The 18,363-nt window shown below is 45.5% G+C and overlaps 1 long non-coding RNA gene across 1 annotated transcript in view; it reads right to left on the minus strand.

Moving 5' to 3' along the window:
- The window catches only part of LOC148012223 (uncharacterized), a 37,736-nt gene extending 20,601 nt beyond the window's left edge, over positions 1–17,135 (minus strand). Inside the window, exons 1-2 of the long non-coding RNA XR_015689137.1 lie at positions 16,944–17,135; positions 16,081–16,633 (exon numbers count right to left, since the gene is read on the minus strand). This is a non-coding gene — a long non-coding RNA (uncharacterized LOC148012223). The remainder of the gene's footprint in view (positions 1–16,080; positions 16,634–16,943) is intronic.
- Between the last annotated feature and the right edge of the window lie 1,228 nt (positions 17,136–18,363).

The following is an 18,363-nucleotide window of genomic DNA, read 5'->3' on the forward strand; positions in this document are numbered from 1 at the left end:
TACTCCAGTGCTATTTGTCAAGAAGAAGGATAGGTCTCTCAAATTATGCACAGATTACAGGGCTCCTCAATAAATCAACAGTGAGGAATAGATTACAAGACCCTCAATAAATCAACAATGACAAATAGGTACCCCGTGCCAATAGTAGATAAATTATTCGATTGGTTACAAGGGGCGCACTAGGCTTTCCAAAGCCGGTATGAAAGTTATGAGTGGTTAGTTATGCCAAAAGGACTCACTAATCCACCAGCTACCTTTTGTGAGCTCATGGATAAAGTGTTCATTGACTATTTGGATGACTTTCTAATCACATACATTGATGATGTTTTGATCTATAGCAAAACTCTAGAAGAGCACTTGGAACACTTGAAGAAAGTCTTTTCCCCGAACCAAATTGTATAAGCCCCTCAAGGACATCCACATCGTCCATCAGTTCATTTTTGCCCACGAGCTCATCATTTGACTCTGGAAATTATTGGTTGTGCTGAAGTATTAATAACTGAAACATCCTTCTCCTTAACATTGTCAATTTCCTCAAGAGCTAGCAGGTCATCTTTTACTACAGGTCCATTGTTTGATTCAGAGCTAAATGATTGTGCTGGAGCGCTAATTTCTGAAGAATTCTCCTCCACAGCATTATCCAGTCCCTCAATACACAGCAGGTCAACCCTCCACAAACGTCAGTTGTAGACTCCTTGTTTGTTTGGCCCCTAAGATCTTGTACCTCACCTGCTGTGAAGTTCAACCTTTCATAGACAGATTCTGTAATCTGATCCCTTCTTTTTTCCATGTCTCCTGGGCATCCTCCCTAGACATGCACCAATGAATGAGTCACATTGCAGTCATCCAATTGATCTTGTTCTTGTAACTAACTGGTAATTAAATGATTGTGCTTGAGGGCTAATTTCTGAAGAATTCTCCTCCACAGCATTGTCGAGTCCCTCAATACATAGCAGGTCAACCCTCCACAAACGTCAGTTGTAGACTCCTTGTTTGTTTGGCCCCTAAGATCTTGTACCTCACCTGCTGTGAAGTTCAACCTTTCATAGACGGATTCTGTAATCTGATCCCTTCTTTTTTCCATGTCTCCTGGGCATCCTCCCTAGACACGCGCCAATGAATGAGTCACATTGCAGTCATCCAATTGATCTTGTTCTTGTAACTAACTGGTAATTCACTCCTTGTTGTCCATACATCAATGTTCCTTGGTCTGAAGATTTTTTATGTTGGACTGTGTGTGCCAGCTCAAGTGGTTCAGAATCTTACTGCATCCGGCCAATGAATGAGTTGCATTGCAATCATCCAATAGATCTTGTTCTTGTAACTGGTAATTCACTCCTTGCTGTCCATGCATCAGTGTTCCTTGGTCTAGAGATTTTTGATGTTGGACTGTGTTTGCCAGCTTACTAGCTCAGAATATTACTGCATGATAAGAGTGACAAATACATCATGCACTAGATTCCTTAAGGCATTTAGAATACGACTTGGTTCTCATCATCTACTTCTGGCACAACAGCACAATACTCAGGAATCTCCATGTCTGGCTGCTTCATTTCTTCTTCCTGGACCATATATGCATGCATGAACTCTAGAGGAGATGAGTTGCAGTGCAATCATCCAATAGATCTTGTTCTTGTAACTGGTAATTCACTCCTTGTTGTCCATGCATCAGTGTTCCTTGATCTAGAGAATTTTTATGTTGGACTGTGTTTGCCAGCTCACTAGCTCAGAATATTACTGCATGATAAGAGTGACAAATACATCATGCACTAGATTCCTTAAGGCATTTAGAATACGGCTGATTCTCATCATCTACTTCTGGCACAACAGCACAATACTCAGGAATCTCCATGTCTGGCTGCTTCATTTCTTCTTCCTGGACCAAATATGCATGCATGAACTCTAGAGGAGCTTCGTCTATCTGGACAATTACATCAGCAGATACCTCATCTGTTTCCAATGTCCAACTGTCATTTACATTACATGACATGCCACAATCACTCATCTCAATGATGCCACGTCTGCTTCCAATTTCCAACTGTAATTTACATTACATGACATACCACAATCATTCATCTCAATTGTCTCGATTATTGTAGCTATTTCAACTGGGCATTCTTCCGCACATTCTGTGTACCCTTTCCTTTATTGGGCTGTCCTTCATTAGTTCAAACATTTCGGGTGGTGCATTACATGACATGCTACAATCAGTCATGTCAATTGCAGCTATTTCAACTAGGCATCCTTCCGCACCTTCTGGACATTACATGACATGCCACAATCACTCATCTTAATGATGCCACGTCTGCTTCCAATTTCCAACTGTCATTTACATTACATGACATACCACAATCATTCATCTCAATTGTCTCAATTGTAGCTATTTCAACTGGGCATTCTTCCGCACATTCTGTGTACCTCAATTTACATTACAAGACATGCCACAATCACTCATCTCAATTGTAGCTATATTTCAACTGGGCATTCACCCGCACCTTCTGTGTACCTTTCCTTTATCCGGCTGTCCTTCATTAGTTCAAACATCTCGGGTGGTGCATTACATGACATGCTACAATCAGTCATGTCAATAGCAGCCAGCTATTTCAACTGGGCATCCTTCCGCACCTTCTGTGTACCTTTCCTTTATCAGTCATGTCAATAGCAGCCAGCTATTTCAACTGGGCATCCTTCCGCACCTTCTGTGTACCTTTCCTTTATCAGGCTGTCTTTCGCTAGTTGAAGGATCTCAGAATCAACCTCAATTTACATTACAAGACACACCACAATCACTCATCTCAATTGTAGCTATATTTCAACTGGGCATTCTTCCGCACCTTCTGTGTACCTTTCCTTTATCGGGCTGTCCTTCATTATTTCAAACCATCTCGGGTGGTGCATTACATGACATGCTACAATCAGTCATGTCAATTGCAGCTATTTCAACTGGGCATCCTTCCACACCTTCTGGACATTACATGACATGCCACAATCACTCATCTTAATGATGCCACGTCTGCTTTCAATTTCCCACTGTCATTTACATTACATGGCATACCACAATCATTTATCTCAATTGTCTCAATTGTAGCTATTTCAACTGGGCATTCTTCGGCACATTCTGTGTACCTCAATTTACATTACAAGACATGCCACAATCACTCATCTCAATTGTAGCTATTTCAACTAGGCATTCTTCCGCACCTTCTGTGTATCTTTCCTTTATCGGACTGTCCTTCATTAGTTAGTGTAACGCACAAGGCGTGCGTAGCGTGCAACTTCCCACTTTGCGTTCGTCACCCACGGATCTCACCGTGATCCCTCGCGGTCTTTCCCCACCTTTAGCTTACAAGAAGGCACTTTGCTTAGAAAGAAAGTAGATTGCAAGAAGACTTTGCGATTGCAAGAAATAACACTCTTGTTATGTTGGCGCAAGGTCCGGGTGGAGGGGGAACACCCAGGCAATGCAAGAAGAAAATGTTGGTTACAATGGTTGTGCACTTATCCCCCCATGAGGAAGCTGAATGTCCTCATTGAGCAGGAGTGGGACTTGTTGACTCAAAATTCGGGGGTCTTAATCCACTCCTAGTGAGTAGATCAGTGTCTAAACCCGCTAAGTGCCTTATCCACTGACTCGATACAGGTGAGAGATAAGGTCTTTGTTTATTTTTGAACAGAAAACAGACAATTCCTAGACCTAAAGTTGCCTTGCCCACTGACTCGATTACAGATGTGGAGCTAGGGACTTTTTAAAGAAGGTTGAATTCTTTTCTCTACCCACTTCTCACTTACAATTTGTGAGGCAGATGATCACTCCTGTGATAATGGTGGATGATACAGATCCGGATTTTCTCGCTCGTTGTAGAATTGAAGTAGAAGCTCGCGAGCATGCTCGATGGCCAGTGGTTCTGCCACCCAAGAAGCTTCTTTCATTGGTCGATTCTTCCACTTGATGTGAAACTCCGGGTGTTTGCCGATGAAGCGCGTCTCCAGAATGATCTCCGGCTCGAAGGGAAGCTGAGCGAGTTGTGTTGGAAAAGGTCGTTGTCGCCCGAACCGGGTATCTGCATGGAACCGCTGGAGTAGTTGAACGTGGAAGGCATCATGGATGAGTACATTCGGCGGCGGCTGGATCTTGTACGTGATGTCGTTGAGTCTGGTGATGACTTTGTATGGCCCGTAGTACCTGTTGTTAAACTTTGGGGTGAGGTTTTTGGGTAAGTCGATGTTTTTGGAGCTGACCAGCACCAAATCTCCAGGGAAGAACTCCATGCTTTTTCCTCTTTGCATTGTATCTCTTGGCGATGAGTATTTTGTTGTTGCGCAAACTTTCTTGGGCCACCAGCATTCGTTGTTTCCATTTCAGCAGGAACTCTTCGGCATCTGGATCTTCGACATACTGTTTACCTGCTGCCAAGGCCAGAGAGGTGATTACTTCTTTACCTGTTGCTACCTCGAAGGGGGTGAAAACAGTAGAACTGTGCAGGGTAGCATTATGATGGAACTCCAGGGTGTCGAGGTATTGAGCCCAATCCTTCTGATCGGCTCGGACATAGCTGCGGATGTAGTCTTCGATGCCTTGGTTGAGTCTCTCTATTTGTCCATCTGTCTGAGGATGAAATGCCGACGAGAAGCGGAGCTGAGTATCCATCAATTTGAAAAGCTCCCGCCACATGTTGCTGAGGAATCGGGGATCTCGATCGGATACTATGGCTAGAGGCAACCCATGATAGTTGAAGACCCTGGAAAAGAATAACTTTGCCACCATCGGAGCAGTGATCGGTGGCTCGGTGGCAATGAAGTGAGCCTGTTTGAAAAGGTAGTCCACCACCACAAAGATTGCCGTGCAGCCATGCAACTTGGGCAAGTCGGTGATGAAATCCATACTTACCACATCCCAGGGTCGGAATGGAATCGGTATCTGTTGAAGCTCTCCTGTTGGCTTCATCCTCTGAGCCTTCACCATTTGACATGTCGGGTAGGTGCATACATATTCGGTGACGTCCTCCCGCATCTTGGGCCAGTAGAAAAATCTTTTCAGGCGATCAAAGGTCCTTATCTGACCAGAATGACCCCCAATGGGACTATCGTGGCATTCCCATAAGATCTGATTTCTGAGTTCATCATTCTTGGGTACATACATGGCTCCTTGGTAGTAGATGATCCCATTTCTGACTTCATACATTCCCCATGGAGTAGTGCCTGCTTCAATATCCTTCAGAAGTTGCTGGGCTTCTTCATTTCCATCCATTTTCTCCCGCACTTGGGTCCCAAATCTGCCTTCGGCGACGGTGATGGCTTGTAGTTCAGCTTGTCGACTCAAAGCATCCGGCATTTTGTTGAAAGAGCCAGGCTTGTGAATAATCTCTATGTCAAATTCTGCCAAAAAATCCTGCCATTGGACCTGCTTCGGTGATAGCTTTGGCTGCGTCTGGAAATACTTGAGGGAAATGTTGTCTGTATAGACTTTTGTTGGCTTGTCTTGTACATAGTGCCTCCATTTCCTCAAGCAATGCACTACTGCATACATCTCTTTCTCATGAGTTGCCCACCTTCTCTCCGTTGGGTCCAGCTTCTTTGACTCGTAACATACTGGATGCCCATCTTGCATGAGCACACTACCTATGGCATAACTTGACGGATCAGTATAACCCCTCAAAAGGGCGTGAGAAATCTGCCATCTTCAAAACTGGGGCTTGAATCATCATGCTTTTTAGCTGCTCAAAGGCCTGCTGCTCTCGTTCCATCCACTGGAACATAGTTGAGTTGGAGGTCAAATTTGTCAGCGGGGCAGTAATCTTAATGTATCCTTGAATGAACCTTCGGCAGAAGACTGTAAATCCCAAAAATTCCCGCACTTGACTTACCTTGCGGGGAGCCTCCCAATTCTTCACTGGTTGGACCTTCTTCGGGTCTATGGCAATGCCATTTTCTTTTACTAGACAGCCCAAAAATTCTATCTCTTGTACAGCAAACTCACATTTTTCTGGCTTGACGAACAATTGATTGTCCCGGAGCCGAGTAAAGACCTTCTCCAGGTACTGTACATGATCTTCCAATGTTCTACTGTAAATGAGCACATCATCAATATATATGATCACAAAATCAACAAGATAATCGATGAATATCTTGTCCATGAGCTCACAAAAAGTGCTGGTGCATTTGTGAGCCCTTCTGGCATGACCAACCATTCATAGCTTCCATATCAGCTTCTGAAAGCTGTCTTCACTTCGTCCCCTTCTGCTATCCTGATTTGGTGGTACCCTGATCTCAAGTCAATTCTACTGAAGTAGCGTGCTCCTTGCAGCCGATCCAGCAATTCATCTACCACCGGAACATGGTACCTATTTCTCACTGTAGATTTATTGAGAGCTCTGTAATCTGTACATAGACGAAGAGACCCATCATTTTTCTCGACAAATAAGATTGGAGCTCCATAAGGTGATCTATTAGGCTGAATGTGGCCTGATGCCTCCATTTTCCCTAGTTGTTTCTTCAATTCCACCAGCTCCGTTCTTGTCATCCTATAAGCTGGCCTGGCTAGCGGTTGCACTCCCGGCAAGAGATCGATTCGGTGATCAACACTCCTGCGAGGCGGCAACCCTATAGGTAGCTTGTCGGGCATGACATCTTGAAACTTGTCCAGGACTTCTCGGACCCTTTCATCTCCTATCGTCCAGATGATCTGTTGAATCACTGGTTCTTCTTCGATGAGCCTCATCATACACAGTCTCAACTGCCCCCCATGCTTCAGTTTCTTTTCCAGCTGCTTGGCAGTAATCTCCATGGGACCTTGGGCTTCCACTTGTACTCCTTGACTCTTCACTGTGGCCTGATCCACCACTGCTTCCATCCCCTTTGCTCTCTCCAATTGCTCTTCTTCTGGTTGCTCCTTTGTTACTGCTTTATGCACCCATACCTTTGCAGGACTCTCTTTCTCTGAGTTGCTTACATTCTGCACTTTGGTCACCACCAATCTAGCATCCTCTGCATTGCCGGCCGGTGACTTGTTGTGGCCCTTGTTTTTAGTGCGAAAATATGGCACCCAAACCACTGACTGCGGGGCTTACAAGTAAATTTTATTCTTCCTCATGCCCAATATTTGCACGACATGGTTGTCTATCCGATCCATGCCTAAGATGCCTTCAAAGTCGTCCATAGGGACCACTATAAAATCCAGGCTTGCTTGCCACTGCCCAATTTGAATTGGGACGCCTTTGGCTAACTCGCAGTACTTGTATTTCCCTTGTACAAACAATACCACTAGCCCTTCGGCCCTTACTGGCTTCACACCTAGCCGGGCTACTACTTGAGGTGATATGAAATTATGGGTAGCCCCTGTGTCCACCATCATCGTCTGGGGGTGGTTTCCCAACTCAGCTTGAACAAACATGTTGCAAATACTGGAAATAAAGGTTGGCATAGTCGCCGGAGGCTTGGCCCCCACTGCTCCTACCTTTGCCTTAGGTTCGCACTCATTCTCTTCATCTTCTATCTCCGTTATCTAAATTGTCGGTCTTGATCCTTCTGCGTCTGCTTGAGTATAAGCAAATCTTGAGCCACTTGAAGAAGCTGCTCCCCTCGGACAATCCCTTGCGAAGTGCGGACCTCCGCATGTGTGACAAGCCAAAGGGCCTCCTCTTCCTTGCCCCATTCTACCCCCTCCTCCGTATCCTCCTCTGTTTGAGTTATTTCCTCGGCCGACCCCGGACGTAGTTGTTCTAGAACTGGCAGAACTATTGGCTGGGGTTGTCTCGGACCGAGTCTCAGTGTACTCCAGTCGGAGGGATTGCTTGCCACTCCATCCACTATTTCCTTGCGTGTTGTTCTGGTAGGATCCCTGATTTTGTCTGTTTCCCCATATTGAATTGGACTGAGTGGTGTTGCCTCCTTGTGAAGACCCACGACCTGCCCCTCCTTGTCTGCCATCATAATCCGTGAGCCTTTCAGCCATTGTCATGGCCTCCAACACACTTCCAGGCTCCTGCTTTTCTATTTCTCTTCGAGCCCATGGCTGCATTCCATACAGAAAACCATGCAGTTTGGTGGTTACGTCCATGTCGGGTAACTGCAGCATTAGAGACCTATACTTTTGCACATAGTCTCTCATTCGACCCGCATTCTGCCTCAGATTTCTCCATTCATCTCTGACCTTGAATGGTTCATTCTTGGCACAAAATATTCCTTCATGCTTCTCTACAACTCCTTCCATGTCAACTTCCTGCCAAACTGCTCTTCCTCATACATCAGCCACTTCGAGGCATCACCCTCTAGTAGCTGTGCTACCACCAATCCTCTTCTTTTGCTTGACACTTTGAGTAACTTTATATAGCCATCCACCTCTCTTATCCATCGGTTGAGGCTAACTAAGCCCCTCTCACCTTTGTATTTTTCTGGTGCTTGAGACTTGTATTTTTCCATTTCATCGGATGAGGAGTCGTCCCGTTTCTTCTTTTCTTTCCTTTGGCGCCTCTGATGAATCTCACCATCATTGTCTGTCTCGGCTTGAGCCTTCCCCAGTGCTTTGGGTAGCATGGTAGCCAGCAAGTCCATCATTTCTCGCATGGCATCCATTGGGTCAAGTTCGTGTCGTGGCTCCTCTTCGTGCATAGCAGTATCTATTTCATTCTCATGCTCGGTTGCATATCCTTCCCCAATCACCAGTTGAGATCTGCTTGCCCCGATCCCGAGAGCCACCGAGATTTCATCTCGATCATCTCAAATTCCACTCTTGTTCTTGTTGCGTCCACCCATGTTGATGAACCACAACTTTGCTAGCTTTCCAAAATCACTCCCACGCCTGTTGAAGGACTAGCCCTCGCGTGAGTTGAGCTCTAATACCAAGTGTAACGCACAAGGCGTGCGTAGCGTGCAACTTCCCACTTTGTGTTTCTCACCCACGGTTCTCACCGTGATCCCCCGCGGTCTTTCCCCACCTTTAGCTTACAAAAAGGCACTTTGCTTAGAAAGAAAGTAGATTGTAAGAAGACTTTGCGATTGCAAGAAATAACACTCTTGTTATACTGGCGCAAGGCCCGAGTGCAAGGGAAATACCCAGGCAATGCGAGAAGAAAATGTTGGTTACAATGGTTGTGCGCTTATCCCCCCTCATATGTATGAGGGGGGATAAGCGCAAAGTGGGAAGTTGCACGCTACGCACGCCTTGTGCGTTACACTTGGTATCAGAGCTCAACTCACGTGAGGGCTAGTCCTTCAACAGGCGTAGGGGCGATTTTGGAAAGCTAGCAAAGTTGTGGTTCATCAACATGGGTGGACGCAACAAGAACAAGAGTGGAATTCGAGATGACCAAGATGAAATCTCGGTGGCCCTCGGAATTGGGGCAAGCAAACCTCAACTGGTGATTGGGGAAGGATATGGAACAGAGCATGAGAATGAAATAGATACTGCTATGCACGAAGAAGAGGAGCCACGGCACAAACCCGACCCAATGGATGCCATGTGAGAAATGATGGACTTGCTGGCTACCATGCTACCCAAAGCACTAGGGAAGGCTCAAGCCGAGACAGACAATGATGGTGAGATTCATCGGAGGCGCCGAAGGAAAGAAAAGAAAGAAAAGGATGACTCCTCATCCGATGAAATGAAAAAGTACAAGCCTCAAGCACCAAAAAAATACAAAGGTGAGAGGGACTCAGTTAGCCTAAACCGATGGATAAGAGAGGTGGATGGCTACATGAAGTTACTCAAAGTGTCAAGCAAAAGAAGAAGATTGGTAGTAGCACAACTACTAGAGGGTGATGCCTCGAAGTGGCTGATGTATGAGGAAGAGCAGTTTGGCAAGAAGCTGACATGGGAGGAGTTGCAGAGAAGCATGAAGGAATATTTTGTACCGAAGAATGAACCATTCAAGGTCAGAGACGAATGGAGAAATCTGAGGCAGAATGCGGGCTGAATGAGAGACTATGTGCAAAAGTATAGGTCTCTAATGCTGCAGCTACCCGATATGGACGTAACCACCAAACTGCATGGTTTTCTGTATGGAATGCAGCCATGGGCTCGAAGAGAAATAGAAAAGCAAGAGCCTAGAAGTGTGTTGGAGGCCATGACAATGGCTGAAAGGCTCACGGATTATGATGGCAGACAAGGAGGGGCAGATCGTGGGTCTTCACAAGGAGGCAACACCGCTCAGCCCAACTCAACATGGAGAAACAGACAAAATCAGGGATCCTACCAGAACAACACGCAAGGGAATAGTGGATGGAGTGGCAAGCAACCCCTCCGACTGGAGTACACTGAGACTCGGTCCGAGATAAACCCAGCCAATAGTTCTGTCAGTTCCAGAACAACCACATCCGGGGTCGGCCGAGGGAATAACTCAAACAGAGGAGGATACGAAGGAGGGGGTCGAATGGGGCAAGGAAGAGGAGGCCCTTTGGCTTGTCACACATGCGGAGGTCCGCACTTCGCAAGGGATTGTCCGAGAGGAGCAGCTTCTTCAAGTGGCTCAAGATTTGCTTATGCTCAAGCAGACGCAGAAGAATCAAGATCGATAATTTAGATAATGAAAATAGAAGACGAAGAGGAGTAGGAACCTAAGGCAAAGGCAGGAGCAGTGGGAGCCAAGCCTCCAACGACTATGCCAACCTTTATTCCCAGCATTTGCAACATGTTCGTTCAAGCGGAGTTGGGGAACCACCCCCAGACGATGATGGTGGACATAGGGGCCACCCATAATTTCATATCACCTCAAGTAGCAGCCCGGCTAGGTATAAAGCCAGTAAGGGCCGAAGGGCTAGAGGTATCGTTTGTACAAGGGAAATACAAGTATTGCGAGTTAGCCAAAGGCGTCCCAATTCAAATTGGGTAGTGACAGGCAAACCTGGATTTTATAGTGGTCCCTATGGACGACTTTGAAGGCATCCTAGACATGGATTGGATAGACAACCATGTCGTGCAAATATTGGGCATGAGGAAGAATAAAAATTACTTGCAAGCCCCGCAATCAGTGGTTTGGGTGCCATATTTTCGCACTAAAAGCAAGGGCCACAACAAGTCACCGGCTGGCAATGCAATGGATGCTAGATTGGTGGTGACCAAAGTGCAGAATGTAAGCAACTCAGAGAAAGAGAGTCCTGCAAAGGTATGGGTACAGAAAGCAGTAACAAAGGAGCAACCAGAAAAAGAGCAATCAGAGAGAGCAAAGGGGATGGAAGCAGTGGCGGATCAGGCCACAGTGAAGAGTCAAGGAGTACAAGTGGAAGCCCAAGGTCCCATGGAGATTACTGCCAAGCAGTTGGAAAAGGAACTGAAGCATGGGGGGCAATTGAGGCTGTGTATGATGAGGCTCATCGAAGAAGAACCAGTGATTCAACAGATCATCTGGACGATAGGAGATGAAAGGGTCCGAGAAGTCCTGGACAAGTTCCAAGATGTCATGCCCGACAAGCTATCTACAAGGTTGCCGCCTCGTAGGAGTGTTGATCACCGAATCGATCTCTTACCGGGAGTGCAACCGCCAGCCAGGCCAGCTTATAGGATAACAGGAACAGAGCTAGTGGAATTGAAGAAACAACTAGGGGAAATGGAGGCATCAGGCCACATTCAGCCTAGTAGATCACCTTATGGAGCTCCAATCTTATTTGTCAAGAAAAAGGATGGGTCTCTTCGTCTATATACAAATTACAGAGCTCTCAATAAATCTACAGTGAGAAATAGGTACCCTGTTCCGGTGGTAGATGAATTGCTGGATCGGCTGCAAGGAGCACGCTACTTCAGTAGAATTGACTTGAGGTCAAGGTACCACCAAATCAGAATAACAGAAGGGGACGAAGTGAAGACGGCTTTGAGAAGCCAATATGGAAGCTATGAATGGTTGGTCATGCCAGAAGGGCTCACGAATGCACCAGCTACTTTTTGTGGCTCATGGACAAGATATTCATCGATTATCTTGATGATTTTGTGATCATATATATTGATAATGTGCTCATTTACAGCAGAACATTGAAAGATCATGTACAGCACCTGGAGGTCTTTACTCGGCTCCAGGACAATCAATTGTTCGTCAAGCTCGAAAAATGTGAGTTTGCTGTACAAGAGATAGAATTTTTGGGCTATCTAGTAAAAGAAAATGGCATTGCCATAGACCCGAAGAAGGTCCAAGCAGTAAAGAATTGGGAGGCTCCCCGCAAGGTAAGTCAAGTGAGGGAATTTTTGGGATTTACAGTCTTCTGCCGAAGGTTCATTCAAGGATACAGTAAGATTACTGCCCCGCTGACAGATCTGACCTCCAACTCAACTACGTTCCAATGGACAGAATGAGAGCAGCAGGCCTTTGAGCAACTAAAAAGCATTATGATTCAAGCCCCAGTTTTGAAGATGGCAGATTTCTCACGCCCTTTTGAGCTCCATACTGATGTGTCAAGTTATGCCATAGGTGGTGTGCTCATGCAAGATGGGCATCCAGTATGTTACGAGTCAAAGAAGTTGGACCCAACGGAGAGAAAGTGGGCAACTCATGAGAAAGAGATGTATGCAGTAGTGCATTGCTTGAGGAAATGGAGGCACTATGTACAAGACAAGCCAACAAAAGTTTATACAGACAATATTTCCCTCAAGTATTTCCAGACTCGGCCAAAGCTATCACCGAATCAGGCCCGATGGCAAGATTTTTTGGCAAAATTTGACATAGAGATTATTCACAAACCCGGCTCTTCCAACAAAATGCCGAATGCTTTGTATCGACAAGCTGAACTACAAGCCATCACTGTCGCCGAAGGCAGATTTGGGGCCCAAGTGCGAGAGAAAATGGATGGAAATGAAGAAGACCAGCAACTTCTGAAGAAGATTGAAGCAGGCACTACTCCATGGGGAATGTATGAAGTCAGAAATGGGATTATCTACTACCAAGGAGCCATGTATGTATCCAAGAATGACGAACTCGAAAATCAGATCTTATGGGAATGCCACGATAGTCGCATCTTGGGTCATTCTGGTCAGACAAGGACCTTTGATCGCCTGAAAAGATTTTTCTACTGGCCCAAGATGTGGAAGGACGTCACCGAATATGTACGCACCTGCCCGACATGTCAAATGGTGAAGACTCAGAGGATAAAGCCAACAGGAGAGCTTTAACAGATGCCGATTCCATCCCGACCCTGGGATGTGGTAAGTATGGATTTCATCACCGACTTGCCTAAGTCGCATGGCTGCACGGCAATCTTTGTGGTGGTGGACTACCTCTCCAAACAGGCTCACTTCATAGCCACCGAGCCACCGATCACTGCTCCGAAGGTGACAAAGTTATTCTTTTCCAGGGTCTTCAAGTATCATGGGTTGCCTCTAGCCATAGTATCCGATCGAGATCCCCCCGATTCCTCAACAACATGTGACAGGAGCTTTTCAAATTGATGGATACTCAGCTTCCGCTTCTCGTCGGCATTTCATCCTCAAAGAGATGGGCAGACAGAGAGACTCAACCAAGGCATCGAAGACTACATCCGCAACTATGTCCGAGCCGAGGCTTAATACCTCGACATCCTGGAGTTCCATTGTAATGCTACCCTGCACAGTTCTACTGATTTCACCCCCTTCGAGGTAGCAATAGGTAAAGAAGTAATCACCCCTCTGGCCTTGGCAACGGGGTAAACAGTATGTCGAAGATCCAGATGTCGAAGAGTTCTTGTTGAAATGGAAACAACAAATGCTGGTGGCCCAAGAAAGTCTGCGCAACAACAAAATACTCATCGCCAAGAGATACAATGCAAAGAGGTCTTCCCTGGAGATTTGGTGCTGGTCAGCTCCAAAAACATTGACTTACCCAAAAACCTCACCCCAAAGTTCAACAACAGGTACTACGGGCCATACAAAGTCATCACCAGACTCAACGACGTCACGTACAAGATCCAGCTGCCGTCAAATATACTCATCCATGATGCCTTCCACATTCAACTACTCCGGCGGTTCCATGCAGATACCCAGTTCGGGCAACAACGACCTCTTCGAGCACAACTTGCTCAGCTTCCCTTCGAGTCGGAGATCATTCTGGAGACGGATTTCATCAGCAAACCTCCACATTCAACTACTCCGGCGGTTCCATGCAGATACCCGGTTCGGGCGACAACGACCTCTTCCAGCACAACTTGCTCAGTTTCCCTTCGAGCCGGAGACCATTCTGGAGACGCATTTCATCGGCAAGCACCCGGAGTTTCACATCAAGTGGAAGAATCAACCAATGAAAGAAGCTTCTTGGGTGGCAGAACCACTGGTCATCGAGCATGCTCGCAAGCTTCTACTTCAATTCTACAACGAGCGAGAAAATCCTGATCTGTATCATCCACCGTTACCACAAGAGTGATCATCTGCCTCGCAAATTGTAAGTGAGAAGTGGACAGAGCAGAGAAAAGAATTCAACCTTCTTCAAAAAGTCCTTAGCTCCACATCTGTAAGGCAACTTTAGGTCTAGGAATTGTCTATTTTCTGTTCAAAAATAAACAAAGACCTTATCTCACACCTGTATCGAGTCAGTGGATCATCTGCCTCACAAATTGTGAGTGAGAAGTGGGCAGAGCGGAGAAAAGAATTCAACCTTCTTCAAAAAGTCCTTAGCTCCACATCTGTAATCGAGTCAGTGGGCAAGGCAACTTTAGGTCTAGGAATTGTCTGTTTTCTGTTCAAAAATAAACAAAGACCTTATCTCACACCTGTATGGAGTCAGTGGATAAGGCACTTAGCGGGTTTAGACACTCATCTACTCACTAGGAGTGGATTAAGACCCCCGAATTATGAGTCAACAAGTCCCACTCCCGCTCAATGAGGACATTGAGCTTCCTCAGGGGGGTGGGTGGGGGGGGGGGGGGGGGGGGGGGGGGGGGGTATATAAGGGGGGATAAGCGCACAACCATTGTAACCAACATTTTCTTCTCGCATTGTGGTGCATTACATGACATGCTACAATTAGTCATGTCAATTGCAGCTATTTCAACTGAGCATCCTTCCGCACCTTTTGTGTACCTTTCCTTTAACAGGCTGTCTTTCGTTAGTTGAAGGATCTCAGAATCAACATAGTTCTCACTCCTCAACTACAGATCTCTCTTTCATGTCCGAGCTGCACTGGTCTCAGGTGGTGGTGTAACAGCCTAGTTGTTAAGAGAAGCAATCAACATAGTGCTCACTTCAACTACAGATCTTTCTGTCATGTCCGAGTTGCACTGATCAGGTACAGAGGCAGCACTGGTCAGCTACAAAGACAGAAGAAAGGCTGCCCATTCCTCAACTACAGATCTCTCTTTCATATCCGAGCTGCACTGGTCTCAGGTGGTGGTGCAACAGCCTAGTTGTTAAGAGAAGCAATCAACATAGTGCTCACTTCAACTACAGATCTTTCTGTCATGTCCGAGTTGCAGTGATCAGGTACAGAGGGAGCACTAGTCAGCTACAAAGACAGAAGAAAGGCAGGGGCAGATATAGAGAGACAGAGAGATACCCTTATTCTCCGAGTTTCTAAAATAAACTCTTCCATCTTGAAAAGGAAAATATCCCCAACACACATGCTTCCAAGTGAATTACTTAACTATAAGGCAATCTGGTTATTTCTTTTGGGACGCATCACCTTGTCACGGCTGTCTTATGTAACGTGCATCACCTTGTCACGGCTGTGTTAAATAAGCACATATGCCCTAAAAGGCAATGCTATATGAGAGCTTTAGAAGTTTTTATTATCTCTTTGCTGTGGCAAACTAAGTCACAAAACTTTTATATGTATTTTAGGTAAGAAGACAATCAACAATCCATTAATTTGATTGAGAATCTAAAAGATATAGACTAAGGCCACAAATCTAGTGGGTATTCTTTAAACTCTCCACGAGGCATAAATTGAAATGATGGGAGGATCAGAAAGTGTCAATGGAATGGCCGGAAAATCTCTAGTGTCTACTTTTTTTTTTGCAATAGGATTGAATCAAAGGTTTCTTGTCGTTTTGATGATCAGGGTTTGCAAGGTAATGGCTTGCGTGAAAAGCTTATGGCATCCTTTATGCTTTCACTGTATTACATGAGAAAGTTGCATCTTACACAGAAATTACATTCAAAATGTGACTCCCTTGTCACGAGGCCAAAAAATTCACCTGCACGGCTGAAACAGCAGGATGAGACTATCTGTCGCACCCAACTGGAGGTACATTGACCCGATAGAGATCCAACAATCTCATGTTGTGTGAATCATACGGGCATACACGCAGGAGACAAAGAGGCTACATTGGTTATGGCAAGATTTCCCGAATACGGAAGCTGGGAACAGATGAGGAGGATGGCGGAGAGAGATATGCTTAAGGTAAGATTTTCCGAATGGAGAGGCTGGGATCGGACGAGGAAGAAGGCCCCATGGAGCCCAACTGGGAAGGAGAAGGGGCCAATGCGTGGCCGCCACGTCCACACGGTCCGGCCAATGAGTGCCCGGCGATGCACGTGTGGGCGGCATGGTGGATCCAGGATGTCCCAGCTATCACCGCCAGCGCTATCACCAGCAGAAACACGGCGCAGCACGCGCACTTGCACACACTCGTCGGGAGACACATGATATTACTCTTGTACTCCCAGCTTAATTGGGTTGTTATGATGATACCAGCTTCGATCGTCCTCTCTCCTTCGCCGATCGCAGGTCCTTACAGTGATCTAGTCCTGCATATACATAACACCAATCGTGCTTCAATTAGGCACACGCTATCATCACCTCCTTGCAACGCAGACTCTACCCTTATCACTATCAGCAGATTGCTTTCTATTGGAAGTGCGGTTCAGCTTCTTCACGGCAGATTGTTCTCTATTAAAAACCCAGATTATGTTCACCACGTTCTCGACATTAATGAGCATCCACACAACTCTCTCTCTCTCTCTCTCTCTCTCTCTCTCTCTCTCTCTCTCTAATGTCTGCGCTACGACAGAAGGAGATGAAACCATCCAGCAAAACGGAGAAGAAGCTCGTTCTCACCTCATGGGCCAACCAGACGGCTCGTCCGATGTATAGAGATGCAGGCTTGCTTGCTGATCATGAACTGGTAACGCCACAAATCAGAGAGCAAGAAGGTGTCACGTATACCGCTAAGGTGGGAAGCAAACGCTCATATATATGAGAGAGAGGGAGAGAGAGGAGGGAAACGAAATGGTTTGCCAACGCTTGGTCTGTCGAATTCCAAATAATATGCGTTTCTCGATTGAATAACAAACGGTCACAATGGGACCATTGGCTTTTAATGCGCCCTTGTAACCTTGGGGTTTGCTCCCATATAGGTAGGTGAACACTGAAGTTTGAACGGTAACACCCCTTCTAAATCCACTTCACACTATGGTATTTGGAAATGCCTTTGATGTCTAATTGGATTGAATGAAGGTTCAAACCCCTCAATTTGGGGCTCCCCAGCCCGATTACACATCAATAGATTTTGCCAAAATGCATAATAACACATTTTTTTAAGTGTTTGAACGTGATGACTCTGGCTCTCTATCATAAGTCTCAATAATTCTAACAATGATTCACGAACAATATCGATCCAGGGCTCAAATAGGATTGGTCAAATGCCACTTTCATTGTTTCTCTTCTCAAGTATGTTTGTGTTATGATTGATAAAGTGTCTACAATAAAAATGCAAGCTACATCTTTCAGCAAGAACTTTAAATTTTAGCGATGCAATGAAAAAGATGTACTTCCCGAGCTAAGAATTGTGAATCTCTGGGGGAATATGAATCTTATGACCAATTAAAGTTCTTTATTAAATTAATAAATATTCTACTTTCATTTAATCCCACTAAACATAAGTAGTTGTCATACCACGTTGCTATCTTACTCTGTATGCAAGTCAATGCATGGGGCTTGGCTCAAAAGATCATGAGCCAACTTGACTTGCAGGATGTGGCAGTGGAGGAGAGCAACTCACGAGAGAATGCATACGTGTAAAGTGAGGCAAGCTCAACCTCACATAAACACAAAAGAAGAGAATCGGGACTTAATGAAGTCTTGGCTAACTTTCAAGGCAAAGGTGCGAAGAAGGACACATTGTTACATGGTTTTGTAAAACTATAAAAGCCCTTAAGTTTGCTTAGGGTAGGTAGGTTTTCAAACCTCCTTTGCATGTGCAATCAGTGGTTTTGTGTTTTGATAGTCCAATAAAACTACAGTTCTTGATAGGCTAGGATTTTGGACCTTGTCTGACTTTGATTTTCATAGTATATGTAACTTTGTTGGCCGAGATTGAATGAATGTATAGATTGAAATAAGGAGAAGTTGGATTCAAAAAGTTCACCAACACGGGGAGAGGAGGTATAACGTGAGTTCAAAATAAGGGGTTTTTAAAACACCATTTTTACACATTTTTTACATACAAAAGGGTATCATATAAAGGGGTTACTTACAG

The sequence above is a fragment of the Lygodium microphyllum genome, chromosome 27, assembly GCF_053477565.2.
Source record: "Lygodium microphyllum isolate KBCC chromosome 27, Lygodium_microphyllum_v1.1.10, whole genome shotgun sequence".
Classification (NCBI taxonomy): domain Eukaryota; kingdom Viridiplantae; phylum Streptophyta; class Polypodiopsida; order Schizaeales; family Lygodiaceae; genus Lygodium; species Lygodium microphyllum.